Source organism: Lagenorhynchus albirostris, chromosome 3 (assembly GCF_949774975.1).
Source record: "Lagenorhynchus albirostris chromosome 3, mLagAlb1.1, whole genome shotgun sequence".
NCBI classification, from domain to species: Eukaryota; Metazoa; Chordata; class Mammalia; order Artiodactyla; family Delphinidae; genus Lagenorhynchus; species Lagenorhynchus albirostris.
Window position 1 is genome coordinate 80,679,870 of NC_083097.1, and position 24,743 is coordinate 80,704,612.

At 35.0% G+C, this 24,743-nt stretch overlaps 1 long non-coding RNA gene across 1 annotated transcript in view; it reads right to left on the bottom strand.

The window, feature by feature from the left end:
• Positions 1-4,803: 4,803 nt before the first annotated feature.
• LOC132518160 (uncharacterized) overlaps positions 4,804-24,743 on the bottom strand; it is a 522,958-nt gene continuing 503,018 nt past the window's right edge. Inside the window, exon 3 of the long non-coding RNA XR_009539871.1 lies at positions 4,804-4,929. This is a non-coding gene — a long non-coding RNA (uncharacterized LOC132518160). The remainder of the gene's footprint in view (positions 4,930-24,743) is intronic.

The window sequence follows — 24,743 nt, forward strand, 5'->3', positions numbered from 1 at the left end:
CTTAGTACATATTACTTAAATTAATAACTCAGGAAGTAATTGCTGATATTTACACTCCACTGAAAAACCTGAGCATGTCATATTTTTGCAAATGTTTAATGTTTTCTTAGCTATTTATAAATCTTTTTGAAAAACTGGCTTTGAGACCTCATAAATATTATGAAATTCCATTTTCTCTACAATTTCTATTTAGTTATCTTTAAATGGAGGCAATCACACAATTTGAGATGTATGGAATATGTTTTAATTGGTATTACAAACCTATTGTGCTAAGTATAGTAAAACAGTCTTTGTAATATATCCTAAAAATTCTGCTTCATCACAAAAATACATTTTTAAAATATCACTGGATTTGAAGAGCATGAGAATGGTGAATATTTATTTTGTCTTTTAAATTCTACACAAGTAGGCTGGCATAAAGCAGGTAACATTGGATTTTGCTAAAGGTACGACAATATAATTAGAACACAAGCACACACAAAATGATCCTATTTTGTATGATACAAGGAAATAATGGTATATGTTTTAAAAGAGATTAAAAGACAAATCATAAGGTTGTTAATAAACTGGCAACATTATTAATTTTCACCAAAAAAATTCACAGGAAGTTTTATAAATATTTATACTACTAAAGTTTTTTAGATATAAGATTATAAAGAGAAAAAAACGGCCCCACTCTCCAGATAGTCAGCAGTGATAATTTTGAAAATATAAATAAAAATATATGTATAAAATTCAAATGTATAAAATGAAAAGGAAAATTCCATACTCCCTTCCACATTTCTCTATCTTTCCTGTCAAATGTACCTCCCGCTAACATTTTTTTGCATTTCATAAAAGTAAACATATAGCTAGATAAATAAATGCATGTCAGTCTTATCTTTTGATATGAACACATAATTTTTAATACAATTTATCCTATCAATATATAGTACTATAAACATTCCATCTATTGCTTTTTTTCATATTTTGGATGTATTTCCATATCAGCACAAAAGATCTACCTTGTTCATTGTATATATCTGTATTCTATGTACATGCACTGTATTCTATATATGTATAAGTTCTGCTAATTAAATGTCACATTGTTATACTTATTTTGATATTATATGCAATCTTGCAAACCATATTTTGGTGTATGTAAGCGTATGTTTAAAGTATAACCCTACACGTGGAATCTATTGTTCATTAAGTAAGTGCAATTTTAATTCATACAGATATCATCAATTTTGTTCCAAAGAGGTTAGCAGTTGCCATGAATTTATTCCCTGAGTCTTTGTTTTCTCTCTCTCATTTCTCTCTCAATTATCAGGTGTCAACAGTGGAAAAAATGCTATCTTGTTTGTATTTTTATTTTTTTAATTACAAATGAGGTTTTATGTCTGTGTATTTATTAGTATCTCTAATTGCTCTGTTATTTTGCTCTAAATTGATTTATATCCTTTCATAATTTGTCTATTTTTAAATCTTCAATAAGCCTTTTATACATTAATAAAGTTAATTGTAAAAAAGTGTGGTTTTTTTTCTATTTTTTCTTTTTATTTCTTTTTTTTTTTTTTTGCTTGCTGTCATTATTTTGGGGAAAAAAAGTTTTTATTCCCCTGCCCCCTTTGTGACTCTTGAGGAAAATGATTGAATCTTTTTTTTTTCTTAAATCACTAATATTTACTGTGAACAAAATCCTACTCTGAGTCTATATCTGAATTTTTTCTTCTGTTTTATTGAATTTCTTGCCTCTTTCTTCTATAGATTGTTATTTTCTAGTGAATCTAGTATAACCCAATTCAGGTTTCTTGTTTTTATTTAAAGGACTATATTGATAATTGCTTTCTAATGTACTCTGAAGAGAGGAAACCTTTTTCATGTTGGCTGTCATTTCCATTTTAATACTGTCAGAGTAGATACCATTGTAGTTTAAAAATATTAACTTTTTTTTCACTTTCAATGAGAATTTTGGCTTCATTTCTTTGTGTTTTTTAACTATCTATTTTTTCCATTTATAGGAATCAGATTTACCCTTAGGTTCTTCAGTGGTAAAGAATGCTGACTTATAGTCATTTATCCCTTTCTATTCACCATCTTCCCATAACTTTTGGTAAACCTCTCAGATGTGCTGCAACAGAGGTGCTTAGTTTACCCATCACTACCCCAAATATTTTTTATCAAAATTAAAAGATTATTTGATATGTAAAAGTGAGTTCAGAACTCCGTTGTGTCAAATTCAACACTGCATTTTACATAACTTTTTTTTTGAGTCCTGGTCATCCTTAGTGACCTTTAAGATTCCTGCAGCAGTGATGTTAATACAGTCTCTCCAATCACATCCACCAAATTAGAGCTTGCCTCTATTAGGAAGTGGAAAATCTTTCTTCAACTTCTTCCACTTTTCAATTTTAATTTCTTCAGTCTCAGCTTAGATTTTTGGATAAAGTGATGCAGATGAAGAAATAAATGAATTGTCATCATTTTTGGAAGGCCCCAAGCTGAAGTAATTATAGCCACCTTTACATTCTACACAAGCATGAATTCCACCAGGGCGTGTGTACTGCTGCAGGAGAGACTCTTAACTCAAGAAACTGGCTTACACCCTTGTGGTGGTGGGAGGTATAATTCCTCAAAATGGCTTTATTTTTATAACTTATTCTAGTCTTCTTGTTTTCTCTGTAAGACCAATTTTAACAGTGCATCATATTCAAAGGAACATAAATTCAAGTCTAAAAGGGTTGAAAGCGGTGTGATCTTTATGCAGCTTACTTGAAACGGAAGTCTGGAAACAGTGGAATTTCATCCTGATGCACAGCACCAATGTTCTACAATCCATCTTTGAACAGCTTTTCCCTCAAAGTTCCTACCATCCCAAGGGCTACTTCCTATAACATGCTGTCCACCCCAAACTTCATTCTGTCTTTAATTAATTCTGCCCTTTCACTGTGCAGATATCCTCTTTTCTTTGATAAAGTCTTCTTCTGATGTAAAACAAATTTGCTTTTACCTGATTATTTCATGTTAACATCTCTATATCAAATGACAACAGAACAGAACCATGTAGAAAGGAGAAAAGTGGAATGATCTGAATGAGTATACATCACCTAATATTTTTTCCTGTTACACTTATGAAAACACATGTAATTAACTAAAATTAGAACTGTTTATCCTCCTGAAAGTAGCTAGACACAGAGATAAACATTTCCTGTTCAGATAACTGACTGAGACTTCCCCTCCTTATACAGAGAACTATACTCAATCTCTTGTAATAACCTATAATGGAAAAGAATCTAAAAAAGAATACATATATGTATGTATATATACATATATATATGGATCACTTTGCTGTACACCTGAAACTAACACAATACTGTAAATCAACTATATTTCAATAAAAATTTTAAAAATGAATAAATAACCCTGAGTGTAAAATACCCTGTTGATAACTTGTTTACCCCTCCCTGTAAAAATGGTCAAGGCAAAATCTCTGCTGAGATGCTGATCTTCAGATATGGTCTGTTCTCCCTATTGCAATAGCCTAAATAAAATCATCTTCTTAATTGTCTGGTGAGTTTTGCTTTTGACAGTACCATACATCTACATCAATAATTCTAAACAGATAGATAAAAGAATTGGTAACAGCATTTAAATTGAGGCAAGTGACTTAAAAAATGAAAACAATATGCAGGAAACAGATGAATCCAAAACACATTTTTCATTGTCTATCATAACTTGACAGATAGATAATATAAGATTCTACATTAAAACCTTATAAGCATAAGAGTTTGAACTATTTCAGAAGATCAGTGTCAACAAATGGTGCATAGAGGATTCATTTCTAGAGAGAATGTTTTTTTGCATACAGAAATAAAGTAAAACACTTACCTTTTCTTGACTGCTATATAATCTTCAATTTTCTTCTCTAAACAAGTCTATTCTGCACAATCTGCTCTATTTTATTACTACTATTTTTAATTATATCTAGTAAATAGAAGAGATATAGAATTTGCCAAACTCTCAGTATGATGTGGAATCCAAGAAAGTACAGAAAGGGCAATACTAAATTTAGAGAGACATAATTGGACTGAAAAAATTCTAGTATTAAATCATTTACAATCTGAAATACATATATATATATATATATATATATATTCTGTTTGCCTCATTGTTCACTTTGTCTTTTTTTATTTTTGCAACTTCTGAGCTTTCCTTCAGATAATTGGACCCACATATACTGCCCATAGTTTATCTTTCATTTTAAAAGATTTCCTTGTCCTAGTGACATCCACAGCACCCAGCAAGGCACTGGCTCCGTTTTTAGTATTGCCAGACTTCTCTATTTTCTCTTAGCCACAGTTTTACCTGATAAAATGGGGGGACAGATCATATTCACAGTTGTCTTTTTTTGTAGTATGTGTAATAGAGAAAATAATCCTTAAATTCTTAAGTATTTTTCAAAATTATCAAGGTCATAATAAAACAAAGCAAAACTTAGACACAGTCACATATTGGAAGAGACAAAGGAGACATGATGATTAAACGCAATGTGGAATCCAGCATGTAGCAGACAAAGAGCACTACCAGAAAAAATCTGAGGAAATCTGAATCAAGTCTGGAGTTTAGTTGATAGTAATACACATATGTGGTTCTTTGTTTTGACAAATAGACCATTATTATGTAAAATTTTAACATTGGCGAAATCTGGATGAGGGCATGTGGAGATTCTCTGTTATCTTTGCAACTTTTCTGTAAATCTAGAATTACCACAAAATACAAATTTAAAACCAAAAGACACCAACATATAAAGGTACCTGCTATGTTCTTCTTCTCCAAGCCAGGTCTTGGACAAGGTACCTTCTTCTGAGAGACTGCCTGAAGGTCCTGGCTCCATTCGTTGGGCTGATTCTGATTTGGATTCAGTGACATCATTTGGTGCTCCCCAACCTGGAGATCAAAGGAATGATATGCATCTATCTTCTCTGATTATCATTGTGGTTGAGAGTCAGCCTTTTTGCCCATCTTCCCCATTCTGGGTAGTTTTCTGTCACCCACTCTCAGAAGCTGTGACACATAAAATTCTTTAGGGAAAAAAGTGTTGTAGCCTCTCTTTCCATATGATTCAAACTCCGTTTTATGGCATCATTTGGGACTCAAACCATCCTATCATTTATTTCCATTCCTAACATAACAACTCCACTAATTTACACATGTAATTCCTTCTGCCAAAAGTAAATGAAAATCAACATATGAAAGCTAATATTTGCCTGTCTCTTAAGCTCACCAATTAGTCAAATATCACCAGCAAGTCTAATTCCCCATAGGTAGACACAGAATTCTTCTCATTATCATTACAAAACAATGGTGAGCACAGTCCTTTGATTCAAGAAAGACACCTATTAAAAATAAAAACAACTGACTATTTAAGAATGATGAAGATAGAAGATTAAGAATAGGTTATCTGGGCTTCCCTGGTGGCGCAGTGGTTGAGAATCTGCCTGCCAATGCAGGGGATATGGGTTCGAGCCCTGGTCTGGGAGGATCCCGCATGCCGCAGAGAGACTGGGCCCGTGAGCCACAACTACTGAGCCTGCGCGTCTGGAGCCTGTGCTCTGCAACGGGAGAGGCCGTGACAGTGAGAGACCAGCGCACCGTGATGAAGAGTGGCCCCCACTTGCCACAACTAGAGAAAACCCTCGCACAGAAACAAAGACCCAACACAGCCAAAAATAAATAAATTTATAAAAAATAAATAAATAAAAAATAAAAAGAATAGGTTATCTGATGGAGTTGTATTCATTACTTTCCTTAACTAATGAGAAATCTGCATTTACAACCCATCTCTGAAACAAATGTAACTCATGCTATAAAGCCTTGCTAATAAATACTTGGGGTCTAATAAAGACACTTCCCTATAAATACATGTGAATCTGAAGAATATATAAAATTTTTCACCATGTGGAACAATAGTTTCATTACCACCATTTTCTGCTTCCATCCAATATTAATCACCTCTCATATTCTTTAATGATTAAACCCTCAGGCTCAGGATGATAGAATATTTCCTCCTACGACTTCAAGCCATCTAAAATGTGTGTTTCCCACATATTCAGCAATGCAGTATGGGAGTCAGATGTGATTGAGAGCCCTTTAAAACAATTAAAAATCCATTCACAGAGTTCTCTGATTCATAGGCCAAAAAGTTAAAATGTTATTTATGTCTATTTAGCTGCCTTATTATTAGAAGTTAAAGTGTTTGAAGAGGAAGGGAATATTTTTTTTAAACATCTTTATTGGAGTGTAATTACTTTACAATATTCTGTTAGTTTCTGTTGTATAACAAAGTAAATCAACTATATGTATACATATATCCCCATATCCCTTCCCTTTTGCGTCTCCTCCCATCCTCCCTAACCCATGCCTCTAGGTGGTCACAAAGCACCAAGCTGATCTCCCTGTGTTATTCAGCTGCTTCCAACTAGCTATCTATTTTACATTTGGTAGTGTACATATGTCCACGCTACTCCCTCGCTTCATCCCAGCTTACCCTTCCCAATCCCCATGTCCTCAACTCCATTCTTTATGTCTGCCTCTTTATTCCTGTCCTGCCCTAGGTTCATCAGAAACTTTTTTTTTGTTTTAGATTCCATATATATGTGTTAGCATATGGTATTTGTTTTTCTGACTTACTTCACTCTGTATGACAGACTCTAGGTCCATCCACCTCACTACACATAACTCAATTTCGTTTCTTTTTATGGCTGAGTAATAGTCCATTGTGTATATGTGCCACATCTTCTTTATCCATTCATCTGTCAATGGACACATAGGTACCTTCCCTGTCTTGGCTATTGTAAATAGTGCTGCAAAGAACACTGTGGTATATGACTCCTTTTGAATTAAGGTATTCTCAGGGTATATGCCCAGTAGTGGGATTGCTGGGTCATATGGTAGTCCTATTTTTAGTTTATTAAGGAACCTCCATACTGTTTTCCACTGTGGATGTATCAATTTACATTCCAACCAACAGGGCAAGAGGGTTCCCTTTTCTCCACACCCTCTACAGCATTTATTGTTGGTAGAGTTTTTGATAATGGCCATTTTGACTGGTGTGAAGTGATACCTCATTGCACTTTTGATGTGCATTTCTCTAATGATTAGTGATGTTCAGCAACCATTCATGTGTTTGCTGGCAATCTGTATAACTTCTTCGGAAAAAAATGTCTATTTAGGTCTTCTGCCCATTTTTGGATTGGGTTGTGTTTTTTGATATTGAGCTGCATGTAAATTTTGGAGATTAATCCTTTGTCAGTTGCTTCATTTGCAAAGATTTTATCCCATTCTGAGGGTTGTCTTTTCATCTTGTTTATGGTTTCCTTTGCTGTGAAAAAGCTTTTAAGTATCATTAGGTCTCATTTGTTTATTTTTGTTTTTACTTCCATTTCTCTAGGAGGTGGGTCAAAAAGGATCTTGCTGTAATTTATGTCTTGGAGTGTTCTGCCTTGTTTTCCTCTAAGAGTTTGATAGTTTCTGGCCTTATATTTAGGTCTTTAATCCATTTTGAGTTTATTTATGTGTTTGGTGTTAGGGAGTGTTCTAATTTCATTCTTTTACATGTAGCTGTCCAGTTTTCCCAACACCACATATTGAAGAGGCTGTCTTTTCTCCATTGTATATTCTTGCCTCCTTTATCAAAAATAAGGTGATCATATGTGTGTGGGTTTATCTCTGGGCTTTCTATCCCGTTCCATTGATCTATATTTCTATTTTTGTGCCAGTACCATACTCTCTTGATTACTGTAGCTTTGTAGTATTTTCTGAAGTCTGGGAGCCTGATTCCTCCAGCTCCATTTTTCTTTCTCAAGATTGTTTTGGCTATTCAGGGTCTTTTGTGTTTCCATACAAATTGTGAAATTTTTTGTTCTAGTTCTGTGAAAAATGCCATTGGTAGTTTTATAAGTATTGCACTGAATCTGTAGATTGCTTTGGGTAGTATAGTCATTTTCACAATGTTGATTCTTCCAATCTAAGAACGTGGTATATCTCTCCATCTGTTTGTATCATCTTTGATTTCTTTCATCAGTGTCTTACAGTTTTCTGCATACAGGTCTTTTGTCTCCTTAGGTAGGTTTATTCCTAGGTATTTTATTCTTTTTGTTACAATGGTAAATGGGAGTGTTTCCTTAATTTCCCTTCCAGATTTTTCATCATTACTGTATAGGAATGAAACAGATTTCTGTGCATTAATTTTGTGTCCTGCTACTTTACCAAATTCATTGATTAGCTCTAACACTTTTCTCTTAGCATCTTAAGAATGCTTTATGTATAGTATCATGTCATCTGCAAACAGTGACAGCTTTACTTCTTCTTTTCCGAATTGGATTCCTTTTATTTCTTTTTCTTCTCTGATTGCTGTGGCTAAAACTTCCAAAACTATGTTGAATGAGAGTGGTGAGAGTGGGCAACCTTGTCTTTTTCCTGATCTTAGAGGAAATGGTTTCAGTTTTTCACCATTGATAATGATGTTGGCTGTGCGTTTGTCATATATGGCCTTTATTATGTTGAGGTAAGTTCCCTCTAGGCCTACTTTCTGGAGGGTCTTTATCATAAATGGGTGTTGAAATTTGTTGAAAGGTTTTTCTGCATCTATTGAGGTGATCATATGGTTTTTATCCTTCAATTTGTTAATATGGTTTAACACATTGATTGATTTGCATATATTGAAGAATCCTTGGGTTTCTGGGATAAACCCCACTTGATCATGGTGTATGATCCTTTTAATGTGTTGTTGGGTTCTGTTGGCTAGTATTTTGTTGAAGATTTTTGCATCCTTGTTCCTCAGTTATATTGACCTATAGTTTTCTTTCTTTGTGACATCTGTGTCTGGTTTGGGTATCAGGGTGATGGTGGCCTCGTAGAATGAGTTTGGGAGTGTTCTTCCCTCTGTATATATTGGAAGAGTTTGAGAAGGATAGGTGTTAGTTCTTCTCTCAATGTTTTATTTTTTTGTTTGTTTTGTTTTGTCTTTTGTGCGGTACACGGGACTCTCACTGTTGTGGCCTCTCCCACTGTGGAGCACAGGCTCCAGATGCGCAGGCTCAGCGGCCATGGCTCACAGGCCTAGCTGCTCCGCAGCATGTGGGGTCTTCCCAGACTGGAGCATGAACCTGTGTCCCCTGCATCAGCAGGCGGACTCTCAACCACTGCACCACCAGGGAAGCCCCTCTCAATGTTTGATAGTATTCACCTGTGAAGCCATCAGGTCCTGGGCTTTTGTTTGTTGGAAGAATTTTAATCACAGTCTCAATTTCACTGCTTGTGATTGGTCTGTTTATATTTTCTATATCTTCCTTTTTCAGTCTCAGAAGGTTGTGCTTTTCTAAGATTTTGTCCATTTCTTCCAGTTTGTCCATTTTATAGGCATACAGTTCCTTGTAGTAACCTCTCATGATCCTTTGTATTTCTGCTGTGTCAGTTGTTACTTCTCCTTTTCCATTTCTAATTCTATTGATTTGAGTCTTCTCGCTTTTTTTCTTGATGAGTCTGGCTAATGGTTTATTTATTTTGTTTATCTTTTCAAAGAACCAGGTTTTAGTTTTATTGTTCATTGCTATTTTTTCCTTCATTTCTTTTTCATTTATTTATGATCTGATCTGTATTATTTCTTTCCTTCTGCTAACTTTGGGGTTTTTTTGTTCTTCTTTCTCTAATTGCTTTGGTGTAAGGTTAGGTTGTTTATTTGAGATTTTTCTTGTTTCTTGAGGTAGGATTTTATTGTTATAAACTTCCCTCTTAGAACTGCTCTTGCTGCATCCCATAGGTTTTGGCTCATCATGTTTTCATTGTCATTTTTTCTAAGTATTTTTTGATTTCCTTTTTGATTTCATCAGTGCTCTCTTGGTTATTAAGTATTGTATTTTTTAGACTCCATGTGTTTGTATATTTTCCAGATTTTTCCGTGTAATTGATATCTACTATCATAGCATTGTGGTCAGAAAAGATACATGATATGATTTCAATTTTCTTAAATTTACCAAGGCTTGATTTGTGACCCAAGATCTGATCTCTCCTAGAGACTGTTCCATGAGCACTTGAGAAGAAAGTTTATTCTGTTGTTTTTGGATGGAATGTCCTGTAAATATCAATTAAGTCCATCTTATTTAATGTATCATTTAAAGCTTGTGTTTCCTTATTTAATTTCATTTTGGATGATCTGTCCATTGGTGAAAGTGGGGTGTTAAAGTCCCTTACTATGTTTGTGTTACTGTTGACTTCCCTTTTTATGGCTGTTAGCATTTGCGTTATGTATTGAGGTGCTCCTCTATTGGGTGTATAAATAGTTACAATTGTTATTTCTTCTTCTTGGATTTATCCGTTGATCATTATGTAGTGTCCTTCTTTGCCTGTTGTAATAGTTTTTATTTTAAAGTCTATTTTGTCTGATATGAGAATTGCTACTCCAGCTTTCTTTTTATTTCCATTTGCATGGAATACCTTTTTCCATTCCCTCACTTTCAGTCTGTTTGTATCCCTAGGTCTGAAGTGGGTCTCTTGTAGACAGCATATATATAGGTCTTGTTTTTGTAACCATTCAGCCAGTCTATGTCTTTTGGTTGGAGCATTTAATCCATTTACATTTAAGGTAGTTATTGATATGTATATTCCTATTACCACTTTCTTAATTGTTTTTGGTTTGTTATTGTAGGTGTTTTCCTTCTCTTGTGTTTTCTGCCTAGAGAATTTCCTTTAGCATTTGTTGTAAAGCTGGTTTGGTGGTGCTGAATTGTCTTAGCTTTTGCTTGTCTGTAAAGGTTTTAATTTCTCTGTCATATCTGAATGAGATCCTTACTGGGTAGAGTAATCTTGGTTGTAGGTTTTCCCCTTTCATCACTTTGAATATGTCTTGCCTTCTGGCTTGCAGGGTTTCTGCTGAAAAATCAGCTGTTAACCTTATGGGGATTCCCTTGTATGTTATTTGCTGCTTTTCCCTTGCTGCTTTTATATTTTTTCTTTCTATTTAACTTCTGATAGTTTGATTAATATGTGTACTGGTGTGTTTCTCCTTGGATTTATCCTGCATGGGACTCTGCACTTCCTCGACTTGGTTGACTATTTCTTTCCTCTTGAAGAGGCTGTCTTTTCTCCTGGGACCCCTATAATTCGAATGTTGATGCATTTAACGTTGTCCCAGAGGTCTCTGAGACTGCCCTCAATTCTTTTCTTTCTTTTTTCTTTATTCTGCTCTGCGGTAGTTATTTCCACTATTTTATCTTCCAGGTCACTTAGCCATTCTTCTGCCTCAGTTATTCTTCTATCAATTCCTTCTAGAGAATTTTAAATTTCATTTACTGTGCTGTTCATCAGTTTGTTTGCTGTTTAGTTCTTCTTGGTCCTTGTTAATCTTTTCTTGTTTTTTTCCATTCTATTTCCAAGGTTTTGGATCACCTTTACTATCATTTCTCTGAATTCTTTTTCAGGTAGACTGCCTATTTCCTCTTCATTTGTTTGGTGGTGGGGTTTTACCTTGCTCCTTCTTCTGCTGCATATTTCTCTGTCTTCTCATTTTGCTTAACTTACTGTGTTTGGGGTCTCCTGTTCGCAGGCTGTAGGTTCGTATGACCCACTGTTTTTGGTGCCTGCCCCCAGTGGGTGAGGTTGGTTCATTGGGTTGTGTAGGCTTTCTTGTGGAAGGTACCGGTGCCTGTGTTCTGGTGTGTGTGTCTGGATCTTGTCTTTTGGGTAGGCAGGGCTGCATCTGGTGGTGTGTTTTGGGGTGTCTGTGAAGTTAGTATGATTTTAGGCAGCCTCTCTGCTAATGGGTATGGTAGTGTTCCTGTCTTGCTAGTTGTTTGGCATGGGGCATCCAGCACTGGAGTTTGTTGGCCGTTGCTTGGAGCTAGGTCTTAAGGTTGAGACGGAGATCTCTTGGAGAGCTCTTGCTGATTGATATTACATGGGGCAGGGAGATGTCTGGTGGTCCAATTTCCTGAACTCGGCCCTGTCACTTCCGAGGCTTGGGTCCAATGCCAGGCCAGAGCACCAAAACCCTTTCAATGGCTTAGGGAAGTCTTCAGCCAAACAGAAACATCACAAACAGAGCACTGTAGAAATCCTCCAGTAGGGAACATTTAAAGGAATTATTTTTCCAACTTGGAAGAAAGATGGCATATAAAGGTGCATTAAAAATTCAAAGATCTACAAAGTCCAGTTGGATTTGCTATTGTTTAAGATTTACATAGTATGTAGAGAAATATAAAGTTATGAGCAATAATAAATTTCTATGTAATTTAAAAAATTGATTTGGATCAGAGGCCCTTTTTCACCAGTATGGGTGTTATTGACTTTATGTAAGAACAATAAATATTTTGCATTTAAATTAAAATAGTGCATTACATTACTTGTATCTGCATTTACTCACAAGGCTACTGATGTATGATTTTATACCTGCAAATAAAAAGAAAGTGGCAGGGTAGGCAACACTAGAAGCAGTTATTATTGTTGCCCTACATTTAAAAATTAAAAATTACTTTACAATGTAACTTAGGCCACATCATCATTATATTCAAAGAAAAATAAAAAGGAAGAGACTAATTAATCTCTTTAGAAACAAGAAAATATCTTTTTAGTCCATATGTTTATTTTCCTTTGGTTCATGTATCTACCACACTGCTGGTTATTTTTTTTTTCATGAACCATAACCTCCTTAAAAGAAGATGCATGCCTAGGCTATATGGTAGAATATATATAAGGTATTCTTTATATATTAGAATAGAAAATTACATAACTTTTTCATATTATAAAAATAATTGATCTTTGGCTGATTGTTCCTTAAAGGATGACAGTTACTAAGGAGACTTAACAGTAGTATTATGCCTTTCTAACTGCTTTCAGTGGAGGAAGACCAATAATTGGAAGGATGATAGAGATGCTCACAAATGGAGGGTGTGCTCTGGCCAGGGAGAAACAATTCATCTTTGATAGAGTGATAAGACATTTTCATCTTTGGGCAAATCTAAATATAAGAATGTTTGTCATATATCTAACCAATTGCTGATCCTCTGTCATGTTTAATCTTTTGTCCTTGTTGCTCTATGGAGCACCACAGAGTAAGGCAAATGTTCCTATCAGCTCATAAGACATTTGAGAATAGGTATAACAATCCCTTATTTGATTCAAAAAACTTTCAAATGTGGTTTCTTTAGAGGTTTCCTATCCTGTTTGTTTTGTTTGAAAGTATTCCGACTACTGTCCCTCATGAAATCTGGATTTCTTAACTAAATGCTACAAGGGTCTGACCAAGTCTATGAAATGAATCCATCCTTTATTCTGGATTCTGATAATGCAGAACAAACCTAAGTAATTTTTCTGGATCCATACAACCCTGTATTTTAAATATTTGGTAACAAAATTGAAAGACTATTTTACCAATTTTCCCTTATCTAGTCATGGAGATAATTATTTCCTTTCTCTTCCTCATCTCCTAAATTCAAATTAACTAGTCCCAAATTTTTCCAGCATAAGGAAATTGTTAGAAGATTACTATGCACGTGGTCAAGGCTGGTATTTGTGCTTCTGAAGCATGCGTACCAGCCAAATAGTCTATATAAAGGGAACCAAGGACTAATTGTCAAATCATAGGGGTTAGACACTTCCTCCAGAGATTGCAACAAATATTTATTGACTGCCTACTATGTGCCATACATTGAGTTAGGCACATGGATATCATGATTAATAAGCTATTCATGATTCTTGCCTTAATAGATCTTACAGTCAAGTGACAGGGAATAACTTTATAAATTAATCACAAAAATCACAACTGTTAAAAGTACATGGGGGACTTCCCTGGTGGCACAGTGGTTAAGAATCTGCCTGCCAATGCAGGGGACATGGGTTCGATCCTTGGCCTGGGAAGATCCCACATGCCGCGGAGCAACTAAGTCTGTGCGCCACAACTACTGAGCCTGTGCTCTAGATCCCACGAGCCACAACTACTGAGCCCACATTCCACAACTACTGAAGCCCACGTGCCTAGAGCCTGTGTTCCACAGCAAGAGAAACCACCACAATGAGAAGCCTGCACACCGCAACGAAGAGTGGCCCCACTCACCGCAACTAGAGGAAGCCTACACGCAGCAACGAAGACCCAGTGCAGCCAAAAATAAAATAAATAAATAAATAAATAATTTTTTTTAAAAAGTACAGGGAAAGAGTAGTATATAATGGTAGATAGCTCCATACTAATCATCGAAATGTTCAAAAAGCTGTTAACTACCTAAATAGCAATGAAGTATCAAATGGTTAGGAATAAACCTAAGAAAATATGTTCTAGATCTAGACTAACATATATTTAGAAAAAGTAAAGACCTAAATGAATGGACAGGTATACCAAGTTCAAAGTTTGAATACTGAATACATTGAAGCAATCATTTCTTCCCAAATTGATCTGTAGATTTAATGTCAGCTCATTTAATATCCCCACATATTTTAATCAATTTTGATGAAACCCAAGGTGGGATCATAGTGGAGAAAAAAATGTTTTTCCTATAAATTGTTTTAATATAATTGGATTGCCATTTGGAAAAAAAAAATGGAAATCCACAAGTTAAACTTCACAATACAAACAGAATCTAATCCAAGAGGATATACATATATGCAAAAGTGAAAGACTTAACAAAAAAAGCTAAAAGATAACATAGTAGAATACTTTCTTGACTAGAAAGAAGGTTATTTTTTATTTTTGCTTTATTTTTATTTCTATGTAGGATTGCCAAACTTAGCAAAGAAAGATATGTCACACCTGGCTAAATGTGAATTTCAGATAAACACTGAGTAACCTTTTTTAGTGTAAGTGCATGTATGCAATATTTGGTGCATACATATACTAAAGTATTTTTGTTGCTTATATGAAATTTATGTTTAACTGGATATAGTGTTTTTTATCTGACAACTTTATTTCTAGGTAAATATATAACAGAAAAAAACTGCATATGGGCACCAAAAGAACTACAATAATGTTCATAACAATATTATTTGTCAGAGTTCCAAAACTGATACAACTAAGTGTCCATCATAGGTAGAAAAAAGAAATTTTAGTACAGGATGAAATACTATAAAATACTTGAAATGGACAAACTACAGTTAAAATGAATAAGAGCATAACACAGAATTATGCATTTGGTATGATTAAATTTATACAGAGTTTTAAAACAAGCAAAACTAAAGTTTGGTATTAGAAGTCAGGACAGTGATTGCCCTTGGAAGAAAAGGAAAGTAATAATCAGGAGGAGCTTTATGTGGACTTCTGAGGTGCTGGCAATGTTGGATATCTTGATCTGGTAAGTATGTATATTTTGAAGTAATTTATTGAGATCTTCATCTACATTGATTATACTTTTCTGTAAGAGTCTTATGATTCAACAAAAAAATACTAAAATGTCACAGCTACATTGATATAGACCAGATTGACTTTAAGGCAAAGAACATCACTAGAAATTAAATTTTTTTTTTGGCAAAAGATAGTTTAGTCTTTTACTGTTTAAAATCATGTTTAAACATCTCCAGTGGCATTGTCAATAACTGTTAATAATTCCTGAATTAACTCTTCTAAATTGCTTTTATTTTTTAGTCTGAATCCATTAAAAAAATCTTGAAAGTATAAATATGTTGAAGTATATTATGGTTCAAATTTCTTCTGTTTCCTGCAATATTCATCAAATATGTGCATAGAAGTCAATCTCCTTTTTTTATTTTGGAGAATTTTGCTTATAATAGTTATACTAGGTGCTATTTAGTTGATTTATTTTTACTTTCTTAAACCTGGTGAATTCTCCCCTAAGAAAATGAGTTAGAGATTCCCATTGTTATTTAGGTTTCAAGTTACTATCTTTTGAAAACTCCCACTTCCCTTCATTATACACTAAGGACATCAATCCACCAGATGAATTCAGACATCTCTATCTCAACTGATCAGCAAATGAGTTTAGCTGTTATATGTGGTACTGTGGGACAGATCACTTTATTTTCATAATCATAGCCTCTTGTCTACATAATAATAATTTACATAATTATTTAAAATGTTTAAATTCCTCTTATTTTATAAAATGTTATAAAAGTTACAGTGATGAAAATAGTTAAATGCATATGTCTTATACACTTAATATAATTAAGTGGATATTGGAAGTAATAAGACCTGCTAATGGAATCAAATCACTGAATATACATTAGATGTCTATTAGAAAAGCATACAATTATAAGTAAAAAGAACAAAATTAAATAATCTGTATTAAAAATCCTAGAGGGCTTCCCTGGTGGCACAGTGGTTGAGGGTCCGCCTGCTGATGCAGGGGACGCGGGTTCGTGCCCCGGTCCGGGAAGATCCCACATGCCGCGGAGCGGCTAGGCCGGTGAACCATGGCCACTGAGCCTGCGCGTCTGGAGCCTGTGCTCCGCAATGGGAGAGGCCGCAACAGTGAGAGGCCCGCATATCAAAAAAAAAAAAAAAAGGAAAAAAAAATCCTAGAAATATATCGTCAACTCTTGTGTCCATCAGGGAAACTGAAACTAAACATTTTATATTTTGAAGATTTTTTTGTAACAATCTCTCCTTCTATGCATAAACCAGTCAGTTGATTTTTGAATATTAAATATCACTTATATCCAGGTTTACATTATACACAAAATGATGAAAGCTAGAACCATTAATAGATTCTGCTAAAGATATTTACTGTCTTTTTTTTTTCCTTTGTTGAACATCAGTGGCAGTGCCTACCAATAGTTTTCCACCATTTTTTTCCCATATAACTGGCCTATACTCCATATATTCACAGGGCTGCAGCTGGTCCCTTTCCTTTAACATTTTTCCTTGCCAACTTTGAGGAGAACTCTAAACTTAGGTAAGAAAAGGTAGATAGTGAAAATCATGTTCCTTTGCAGCTATTGCTTTGCAAAAGGAAATTGTAATGAGAATAAGTAATTATATCTTTACAGTGATGGAAATGTGTATTCTGAAATGATCTTAACTTGATTATAACTTTCTAAATTTAACACTTTTGAAATGAATTCACCATAATTGGGAACATGGTTTCCCAAATCTAAGGTACCTCTTTCTCTTTCTTGCTTCTAATTTTACTATTCCAAATTACAATTTAACTGATTTATCCTACTTTTTTTTTCTTTTTTAATTAGACACAAACTTTTAAAGGTACCGGGAAATGTGGTTAGACGGTATGCAGATGCTGCCGCCTGGTTATGAACATCCAGGGAGCAGTTACCTCTGGTCAGGTCGAGAGCGTGTTTATCCTCCATGACAAAGTACTCTTTACTGAAAGAGTGAAAATGACTTTTATTCCAGTATGAAATGCACTTTGCTTTATTTTAAGCATCTTTCTTTGATAATAGAATTTAATCAGATCTTCTTGTTGTTGCTGGCAGTTTTTATCTAGCCCTCCTCCATAACTCAGCTGATCTGAACTTTCAGTCCCCTGCTTGAGACAGACCCCGATGCAGCATAACCAAGTAAATACATTCAAATTCTCAAAGTCTTAAGTAGGATAAATGCTTCTTATCAGAACTATTTATCCATGGGAGGTACTCTACCTTTCATATTTTACAGCTGTTGACTTGTCCCGAAGGAACACATGCACTGGAATTTCCTGTTAAAGATTAAATCCTAATCTCCCAAGTGGCCAACATCTATTCAGCTATTTACAACAATGTTGTAAGTCAACACCAAGCAGCTGTTCAGTTTATTTCTTCATACAAGGATTTTAGCTTCATAGTCTAATGAATCAAACTGAGGTTGATTTAGGCTTGCAATCATGCCAAGAGTTATGAGTTTATTTGTGACTTAATAATTTAAGAGGATCCTTGCCATTTTCTCATAATATAACTAGTAAATCAATCATAAAACAAAATCATGACAGACATGACTCAACAAATTAGAAAGAAACCTTAGGAAAACCTATCATTACTTTGGTTTTTAAAGCAGTATGAATCACATTATAAATCATTTCTGGAAAAGCAAAAGGAAATAAGTCATGGCCTCTTCCAGTGTGTTTTAAAAGGTGAATTAACCCCAAGGAAGCACACTTGTTCAAATGATGGCTGTGTTTAGAGGAATAGTCACAGACATAATGAAGCACAAGAAAACAGAAAATTGCATTGGCTAAGAGCAATATGACAGATAAATGACTTTGGATGAACTTGTTAGGAATAATTCTCTGACCATGGAACGTCAAGTGACTATGTGGTCATAACTGCTCATCATGAACCCGGTGATGTCAGACCCACCAAATCATAAGTTTGGGTGGACCTAAGAGCAATCCATCATAAGATGGCTCACACATCTGGGATCAGGAACAAGCAAAGCCAGAAGGTAAATGTAAGCTGCATGTACAGATGGCCCAGATTCCCAAGTCATCCACAAGTGTTTTAACTCAGCCCTTTCCTCATCTCACATCTATGGCCACAAGAATGCCACATGGACAGATGATAAAGGAGGTAAAAGTCCAAGTTTGGTTCAAGGTAGGTTCAAGGTTTGGTTCAAGTTGACCTGTGAGTGCAAACTGAAATTGGTTAATGGCTGTGCTAAAGCACCCTTTAAGGGTGGCCTAAAAGAGACTGGTGAATAAATGTCCTGAGGGAAAAAAATTTATATTTTACACGTGGTTATCCACTTTGTGTGGATAGAAAAGTAGCCTGTCAATAGACTGTACATAATATCATGGGCACTGGTGTTATGGGCTGAATTCTGTCCTCCCAAAATGCACTTGTTGAAATTTCAATCCCCAGTACCTCAGAATGTAACCATATTTGGAGGTGAAGTCTGTAAAAATGTCATTTAGTTAAAATGAGGCCTTTAGAGTAGGGTCCTAATCTGATATGACTTACATCCTTATAAGAAGAGGAAGAGACAAAAGAGATGGGCACACAGAGAAAAGGTCATGTGAGGACACAGCAAGAAGGTGGCCATCTGCAAGCCAAGGAAAGGTGCCTCAGGAGAAACTGAATCTACCAACACTTTGATCTTGGACTATGAGAACAGTGAGAAAATAAATTTCTGTTGTTTAAGCCACTCAGTCTGTGGTATTACAGCAGCCCCCAAAAAACTAATACAAATGGCAACTTATTTGGCTATTTAGAAAGAAGTCTAGGAGGAGAAGGAATGGAAGATTAGAGACATGGAGATCTGAGAATAGGTGTGTTCAAGGATGGATAGGAGTGGTTCTAAGTCTGAAAACTTTTTTACTGGAGGTTAACACCTACTAAAAAGCATGCATTAGAGAAAGAGTACTAAACAACGAAGTATCCAGAATAACTTAGACAGTTGATGTCAACAAGTCACTTTCATGGCCATCCCAGTATTGGCACAACAGTTGCTACCCTGGCAAGGGTGGAGACTATGTAGCTTTTGCTGCCTTCCTTCTATTGCTTAATCTCACAGCAACAGAGACAAACCCTCCGCCCCTGATATAGCACCATTTACTGAAGAAACTAGGAAGCCATCTGGTGACAAGCTTATTACACTGGACTCCTTTCATCCTGAAAAGGGAAGCATTTTATCATCACTAGGATAGACCCATATTCTTGTATGGAGTTTCCTTTTCTGCTTGTTAGAGTAGCAGTGTTATTTAAGTAATACAGTGTATTTGATCTGCTGATATTCCATCAGACTGAGGGACAAACATAAGATCAAAGGATACATGGCAGGAGTGAGCACTTAACTATAGGATCCACCAGTCCTATTGCATATCATGCCACCCTGAAGCTGCAAGTTTGATAGAGTAATGGAAGGGCCTGTTGAAGATACAGTTGAAGTGTCATCTTGAAGATAATTCCTGGTGATGATAAGGAGTAATTCTTCTAGACACCATAAACCAATTGCCATTATTTTGTGAGGTGTCTCCAATTGGTAAATTACACTAGTTTGAAAATCAAGAAGTGAAATTAGCAGTGGCTCTGTTTACCTTGACTCTTAGTAATCTACTTAGAAAATGTGTGCTTTCCATCTCTGTTACTCTGGTCTCCTTGGGTTTAATGATCCTGTGCCCCAGAGAAGGTGTACTTTCATTAGGTAACACAGCAATATTCCAATTAAGCCTCCAGTTATGGTAACCTCCCAATCACATTGTACTTATGATTACAGTCTAACAGGCAAGGAAAGGAGTCAATCCTGGCAGGGGTAAATTGACCCTGATTATCAGGAGCGGGTAAGACTTTTGTTGCATAACGAAGACAGTAGAGAAGAATAGGTTGGAAAGAAAGTCGATTCACCTTGTTGTCATTTGGTACCCCCTTGACCAATTTTAACTGTGAATGGAAAAACGTAGTAATCCCCCACCCTCACCGTCCAAGAAGGATGCAGTTTTCTGCTACCTTAATCAGGAGCTAGTTGATTATATAGAGAATCTAGAATGGATGGGAGAGGAGATGGTGATGATATACAGTTATGCCATCAGGATAAGCTGGAGAATCAGGGGTTGTAATTTATCAAACTAACCTTCCTCTTACAACTTCATCCCAGGAAACAAGGCACGACAGAATCCGAAAAAGCAATCTCCATATTATATGACTCAAGTGTATCTATGTGCCTTAAGAAATGGATTGTAGTAGATGTCTCGGCGAGTGACCCAGGTAGCTCCTTCAGCACAGAAGCACTCATTACCCTGGCTGCTGGGATTTTGGTGGTTTACAGCTCTTACCTGAATCCCTTTCCACAACTTTCCCTTAACTGTGAAAAGTTGCTTCACCCAAAATCATTCCTCCTTTCTAATGGCAGCCTGTAACCCATATCAAGTCAATATTGGGTATAAAGACCCAGGTCCCATACCCAAATGATGAATAAATTTGAAGTGTCCATATTAACTATAGAGCTCCTTGTAGGATAGACTGAGGCCTTTGTTGAGAAGGCCTTACATTTCAGCTTTAATCTTTGTGGCAGGTGTTGATTATATGAGCACTTCCTAGTTATCTTCCTGTATATACATCTCAGACTTGCTTTCCAGAGTAGCTGATCTACCATCTTTTTATTTTTTTAATTTTAACTATCTTGCTCTGTAATAGTTCAAGATTTGGCATTGCCTAACATACTCTCTTGCCCTCAAAGAACTCTTAATCTAGAAAAAGAGAAAGAAAAGAAAGGAAAAATTTTCCTATAAATTTAAAAGTATATTCACTTAGTGAATTATTAAAAAGAAGAATTTCCATTATAATTGTGCTTTCCTTTGTTATTTTTACTTCAAAGACCACAAAAATTGATCACTACATGTTTCAAGTGTATTAACTATCAAATAATTTTTCAGTCTAAAAATTAAGAATTTGATATTTATCACAAGCAACAAAAGCAAAAATTAGTAAGTGAGACTAAAACCAAAAAGCTTCTGGACACCAAAATAAACAGTTTACAAAATGAAAGGAAAAAAAAATTTCAAGTTATATATCTGATAAGGGGTTAATATCCAAAATATATAAAGAACTCACACAACTAAATAGCAAAACAAACAAAAAAACAAATAAAAATGGGCAGAGGAACTGAACAGAAAATTTTCCAAAGAAGACATAGAAATGGCAAACAGGTATATGAAAAGGTGTTTGACATCACTAACCATCAGGAAATGCAAATCAAAACCACAATGAGATATCATTTCACACCTGTCAGAATGGCTGTCATCCAAAAGACAAGAGATAACAAGTATTGGCAAAGGTGTGGAAAAAAGGGAATCCTTGTGCACTGTTGGTGGGAATGTAAATTGGCATAGCTACTATGGAAAACAGTATGGAAGCTCCTCAAGAAATTAACAGTAGAGCTACCATATGATCCAGCATCCCATTTCTGGGTACCTAAAGGAAATAAAGGCAGGATATCAAAGAGGTATCTGTGTGTTCCTGTGTTCATTGCAGTATCGTTCACAATAGCCTAGATATGGGAACAACGTAAGTGTGCATAAATAGATATAACACACACACACATACACACACACACAGAGAAATATTATTCAATCATGAGAATAAGGAAGGAAATCCTACCATTTGTGCCAACTTGGATGGCACTTGAGGGCATTATGCTAAGTGAAATAAGTCAGACAGACTATATAATATCACTTATATGTGGAATCTAAAAAAGCAGAGAAATAGAAGAGTAGAGAGGTAGTTACCAGGGGCTGCAGGGTCAATGATACTGGTCAAAGTATACAAACTTCTAGTTATAAGATTAAGTTCTGGGGATAATACAGTGTGGTGATTACAGTTAATAACACTGTATTATATACTTGAAGGCTGATGAGAGAGTAGACCTTAAATATTCTCACCACAAAAAGAAATGCTAATTATGTGACAGGATGGAGGTGTTAGCTAATGTTATGTTGGTAATTGATATATAAATATATCAAATCAACACCATGTACACCTTAAACTTACACAATGCTATATGTCAATTATATCTCAATAAAGTTGGAAAAAAAGAAAAAGAAAAAATAGAATCTGGTACTTATGAAGTCTGTGAAGATATTCAATGTAAAAACCCACTAATTATAATAAAAACTTAAAAATTTGTATTTTAATATCTGAGTTTATTCATGAAGAATGAAAAAGAAACTCCATTATAACTGTTTATCTGATAAAATTATTTTGCTGGTGGCTTTCTCATTTCCTTCAAAGAAAGGGCTATAATTTTTACTATATTTCAAAGCAATAATTAATTCAAAAGATGGAGAAAATCAGACTGGTCACAGCACTGGATGATTTAGGTAGTTGCAGCATATTTTAATTCTATGTAAGTGTCAATTTTGATGTTTTCATTTTTCTAGCTTTACATATTATATACTGTATTGTATACATGTAGGGGCCCTTTCATTTTAGAGACTCTAAAATTATTTATAACTGTGTGCATTCAGGTAAATATTGACATTGTGAGCAAATATCACACATAGTAGTCTTTTTAAATTCTTATCTTGAGAAACTCAAAAAGGAGACTGGAAGTCTATCTTAAAAAATTTTCTTGAATAATATTTTAGGATTGAGAAAAGTTTAAATTATTAATGGATTAACAATTTGATATTATAAACTTAAAAATTGAAATGTATGGGATTTTCAGCCAATGTCTAAGAGGAATGTTTTGTACTAGGCAATAAGCTCTAGCCAGACTAATGTATTAGTCCCTATATCTCTCAATGGTCAATTCTCAGTTATCTCTTTATTCTGCTTCTTAGGATTTTTGGCACTGTGGATCATACACTCCTTCCAAACAACCATCTTCTTTGTTCTCTTCCTACCTCACGGGTTGATGATTCTTGGTCTCTAGCTGGATCCTCTTCCTATACATATTTGAGGGATTAAGGTTCAGTCTTTATTAATCTTCTATTCTAATATCATTCCCTAGTCAACCTCTTCCCTTCACAAGGTAATAACATCTGTACCCTAATGACTCAGGACTCTATATCCAGACCAAAAGTATCTCCTGTATTTATATTGCTATATTCATCTGTCTATATTTTTTATTACTACTAGAAAGGAGAATTTTCTTTCTAGTCTTAGTATTAACATAATTGTGAATTGCTATTCTATTTTCCTTTCAACCCTGGTAAGAATTCACTCTTCTACTTTCCTCTCTGGCTGCATATGATCCTTCTGGTAAATTGCAAGATCTGCCTAGTCTGCTTCTACTGTCAGCCACTTCACTCTTTGCCCCAGGAGAACACTGCTTTCACTTCTCCCAGTCTACAGTTTCTTTTCCATGTTGAAAATGACTAATAGGACAGGTGCTACACTATACAGAGACTGCAGTTTTAATATCATTCTCAAATACAAAATTTTGGATTTAAACATTTAAATATTTAATAGTTATATTAACAATTCCCAAAGCCATCTATAGATACAACACAATCCTCACCAAAATTCCAACGGCATTTGTCACATAAATGCAAAAAAATCTTAAAATTTGTGTGGAAGCACAAAAGATCCAAATAGCCAAAGCAATCCTGAGGAAGAAGTACAAAGCCAGATGTATTACACTTCCTGATTTCAAAGTGTACTACAAAATGATAGTGATGAAAACAGCATGGTGCAGGCATAAAAATAGACACATAGACCTAAGGAATAGAACAGAAAGCATGGATTAACCCCCCACATATACAACCAACTAATATTTGACAAGGAAACCAAGACACCCAAAGGGGAAAGAATAGTCTCTACAACAAATGCTGTTAAGAAAATTGCATAAATACATGCAGAACAATGAAATTGGACCCTTCTCTTGCACCAATTAAGAATTATCTTGAAATAGATTAAAAAATTAAACGTAAGACCTGCTACCATGAAACTCCTAGTTCAAAAATATAGGGAAGAAAACACTTGATTTTGCTCTTGGCAATGATCAATGATTTTTTGGATATGGCAACAAACAACAAAAGCAAAAATCAACAACTGTGATTAATGAAACATGAAAGCTTCTGCATAGCAAATAAATAAATAAATAAAAAGGCAACCTACAGAATGAGAGAAATTTTAGCAAACCATATACCAAATAAGGGTTAATATCCAAAACATAAAAAGAGCTCTTACAACCCATTAACAAAGAAACAAACAGAGGAACTCAATAGACATTTTTTCCAAAGAATAGAGCCAATTGACCAACAGGTTCAGGAAAAGATAATCAACATCACCAATGATTGAGGGAATGCAAATCAAAACCACAATGAGATATTACATCACATCTGTTAGAATGGCTATCCCAGTAAGACAAGAGATAACAAGTGTTGGTGAGAATG